This window comes from Gossypium hirsutum, chromosome D13, assembly GCF_007990345.1.
Source record: "Gossypium hirsutum isolate 1008001.06 chromosome D13, Gossypium_hirsutum_v2.1, whole genome shotgun sequence".
NCBI classification, from domain to species: Eukaryota; Viridiplantae; Streptophyta; class Magnoliopsida; order Malvales; family Malvaceae; genus Gossypium; species Gossypium hirsutum.
In genome coordinates, this window is record NC_053449.1 from 41225631 (window position 1) to 41230087 (window position 4457).

Genomic DNA, 4457 nt, shown 5'->3' on the forward strand with positions numbered 1-4457 from the left:
TACTACACTTATCTAGCATCTGTCCACATCTACTGCATTTCTTCCTTAATCTGATCTAGTCTTTACCACATAAAATATGGTCATGGGGGTTGGCCTTTTCCTAAGGTTTCTGTAAATAATGAGGTTGGTAAGTATTGTTTTGTTTATTTGGGTTAGAATTGTTACCTCCTCCTTTATTATCACCCCATCTCAGATTTGGGTGGTCTCTCCAACTGGGATTATAAGTATTCAAATAAGGATTTCCACTACTGTTCCTGATGCAATTTACGTTCTCAGTTGAGTTCTCAGGGTGCTGGTCAATTGGTCTATTTGTTTTATGCATCAGGGGCCTACTAGATGTTTACTCTAATCGATAAATCTTTTCCAAAATTTACTGGTACTTATCTTCCTCGTGAACAACTTTGGTCGTGGATGGTTTTGGACCATAAGTGAATCGCTCATTTGGCCACTAGTAGGAGTTCATCACCATATTCTTGAACAATTCATATGTGTCCTCGTACATATGGTTCATTAAGGCTCTTTCTACAGCTCCATCTAGCCATAACCTTGAGTGTGCATCCAACCCGTTGTAGAACATTTGTAACTTCAACCATCCAGGTAGACCATGGTGAGGGCATCTTTGAACCAGCGACTTAAATCACTCCCAAGCTTTGTAAAAATTCTCTCCTATTTTTTTAAACGTTGGGATCTCTCTCCTTAGTTGGACCGTCTTACTAATAGGAAAGAACTTGCATAATAAATTTTTTGCAAGTTCATTCCATGTCGTGATAGATCCTAGTGCCTACGAATCTAACCAAAAAAAATGTTATCTATTTAGGAGAAGGGGAACAGTCGAAGATGAATAGTGTCATCAGTGACCCTATTAAATTTAAAAGTAAAACAAAGTTGGAAAAACCATTTTAAGTGTTGATTTGAGTGCTCAATCACAGTTCCTCTGAACTATAGGTTATTTTAAATCATCTGGATCATGGCCGGTTGATACGAGTCACAAAGGCCTTAGATGCGTATACGAAGGAAAAAGAAAATTAAGATTCACTTTCTTGTTTTCAAGAAAATCAAGAAACCGAATCTTGGTCCAATTTTGCTGTTTTGAGTGATTTCAAGAATCAAGAAAATCAAGATTTCAAATCTTGGAAATCTTGGTCCAAGAAACAGAATCTTGCAACTAAGGCGCATTGGATCTCAGTTACGAGCATTAACAAGCCAATTTCGGGAGAGAACGGGTTACAAGCCCAAGCTCTTGAAGATACGGCCCAATAAGATGTTTCAAGCCCAATCTTGAAATTTAAATCAGACTTAGTTGAAAATCAGGCCAAATTGTCAAAGTGGCCCAATTTGTAAAATTTTAATTCTTTAAATACTTAGTTTTAATTTTTAGATTTTATAAATAAATTTCTATGTAAAAATTCTGCCCAAAGAGGCCCATTAAAGGCCTTAGACGAAATTCCCTTGAAAGTCAAAAAAAATTAGGTTTTTTGTAGTTTTCCTATTAGGACTAGGAAAATAGTTAGAAGGCCTATATGTATGGCTTGGCCAGCCACCCTTAGACACATTACAATTACATTGAAAATTTCAGATTTACTTTGAGTGAAAATTCTCTTTGAGTTCTTCAAGAATTTTCTCTTAGTTTTCTTTAGAAGTAGTTTTAACAATCTTTTTTATTGTGGGAGCCATCTTCAGCCTTCTTCTTGCCATTGTTCTTCATTGAAGTGGAGATTAGAGCCGTTTGAAGGGAGTTGTGAAATCTTTATCGATTTCAAGGCTTCTTAAGACTTTATCTTTATTTCTTGCTGTCATTCTTTCTTTTAAATTCTGCTTGTGTCGTTTTCTTTATCTAACTTATTTCAATTCTTTTATTGTGTTTCGAGCCAACTTCAACCTTAAAGAAATCGATCAGCACTCTTCTTGGTAGCAAGAAAACGTTCTTCAATCATCCTTTTCTATTGATCTTGCCGTCCAAACAACCTACCTCATTCTATTTCAATTTTTGGGTTGTTGTAATCTGTTGCATTTTAATTTTCTGTTTCGTGTTCAATTGATAGATTCGACAGGTTGGAGTCTTTTTTGGGGTTCAATTACGTGTTCTTTATTCTCAAGAATCCTTATTAATACTTATTTCCAGTCTCAATCTGATTCTTTGCTGATTTGGGGATTTTATTTCTGATCTGGAAATTCAAAGATCTAATCTTTTATTTTTTTCTGTTTCGTTTCAGATCTGATCGTCTAGAGCTTCATAGGAGTTTTCTCGTGACTTGACAACTCGATCATGGTCCGCGCGCAACCCTCTGTCACCGGCTTTATCTCAAAATTATTGGTTGTAATAGTTGGCCTTGTGATACTACCTTGTACTATATCGAGAGTTGATAGAGCATAGTCTCTCAGAGTGCGTTCCTCATGAGCCATTGGTGGCTCTATTGGTAATTGTGGTGGTGGTGGTTGTAAATCTGGAAAGTTAGGATCGTCGAAAAGAAGATTATCACGTGGTGTATCAACCACAGCAGACGGGTTATTTTTCATATACTGTTGTTGTTGCTGTCGACTATTTCTACGTATTAATCTTGCTAGATCAGTGGTTGCCTATATAGGTGTGCTCTTACTGCGAGTCATACACTGAAATCCAAAAAGTTAAAGAAAAGGTTAGGAAATTAAATGAATAAAAAGAAAAAGAAAAACATATATATAATTTAAAAACTTCCTAACTATCCTATTATGTGCAAAAATTAAAATTAATTTAGTAGCATTGCCTCCCCGGAAACTGCGCCAACAACTTGACCTCCTCCAGACGTACCAATGCCAGAAGTGAGAATACTGCTACTAAGGATAGGAATTAAGGTGGTGCCCACAAGTATACGGGTCAGGTTGTAATATAGTTTTACAACGAAGTATGGAAGTACTCTGAGAATCGTACCATAGGTAGGCAAGATTAAACTAATATTAATTTCTACGCTAATGGGTCTAGTTAGTAATTTAATTAAACTATATTACGGTTAATTGTAGGGTGATGAGAAAAACTATTCTATATAAAAATAATAAAAACTTTTATGGAAACTGATTGTAGATTCTATCAATTTTAACGATGGAAGACTAACTCGTTTTAGTGTTCATAATTAAATCTTATTTTGGGTTCTATCCAATCAACTAGTCATTAACTTAGAAGGGCCTTTCGGCCTTTCTATTGGGAAATGTGTCCATATTGTAGTAAACATGTAACTATTTTCTATTTATTTGAATGATGAATAAATAAATAAAGTTAATTTCACATTCCACTATTATATCTTTTGTATTTTTGTCTTTTATATTTTTCATGTATAGCGAAATTGTGAAAAACAAATATTTGCTCATTGAATGTCTAAGTTCAAACTGAAGATAAGCGGCATTGTAAGAACGTTTACATTGCGAGAAAGATAACTTACTTCAGTAGATAATCTAAATGAGTCTGTAATCTCGTAAAAGAATAAAAGTGAGCATTTTATTCAAATACTGAGGGATTGTTATGTCGTCTACAATTCCAATTAGGGAGATGGCTAGTCTTGTCTAACCGAGCAGTTGACTCCACGTGTAGAGACATAGATGTATTCATTGGTAGAATGATACATTGGACTGGACCCAAGATGAATTAATTTTGAATCCATTTGTGAATTAATTCACTTGTGATGTTCAGGATGTGATTTACCTAAATCCTAAGTTAGTCATTGACCATGCGTATGTAACTCAAGTGCTTTGATATAAGTAGAGACTTATGCTCTAAAAATGATTGAGCCCATAGCCGTATGTTGGGTACATGACTTATATATGACATGGCTTTACTAGTAACAGTGGAATTCATAGCTCAATTAAAGAGTTAATGATATTCTCTCATTAGCATTATGTGGATTGATAAATATGGAATGTGGCCACGGGTTGCTTATTCTCGAACGAGTAATTTATCACAATCATTTGTTGACAATGATCATATTAATCATTAAGAAGACACAATGGTGACAATGAGATAAAATAGGATTGTATTGAGTGAACGGATTTAACTCAAAGGAATCAAGGATATTATATAGGGTAAGACACACATGACGAGATCATTGGACAAAGCAGTTGGATGAATTGCTTTCGTAAAGAGTATACAATAAGGAATTTTCAATAATGGTACTTATTCTGGACTAATTCCATGATTAAGTAATTGCAAATTATCAGAATAATGCTTCTGGTTATAATTTCAATTACAAGAGCCTAATTGTATATGTCTGATTGGTCCCTCCGCTAGCTCAACAAAAGCATGATCGAACTACATTTAAATCAGAAGAAAATTCTACGACTTTGGAAATAATTTAATTGAGTCAATTTATTCGATGTGGAATTAAATTAGGTGGTCGTGAGAATTGTTCAACTAGAGAATTTGATTAACAAATTTTCTTGAAAAATTAACTTGGAAAATCTAAGTGATTTTTGGAAAAATTAATTTTGAT

The 4457-nt window shown here is 34.4% G+C and overlaps 1 non-coding gene across 1 annotated transcript; it reads left to right on the forward strand.

Annotated features, from left to right (window-relative positions):
* Window positions 1–599: 599 nt before the first annotated feature.
* Window positions 600–703, forward strand: LOC121226000 (small nucleolar RNA R71). Its single transcript, XR_005923901.1, has one exon. It is a non-coding gene; the product is annotated as a small nucleolar RNA R71 (small nucleolar RNA).
* Window positions 704–4457: the final 3754 nt, after the last annotated feature.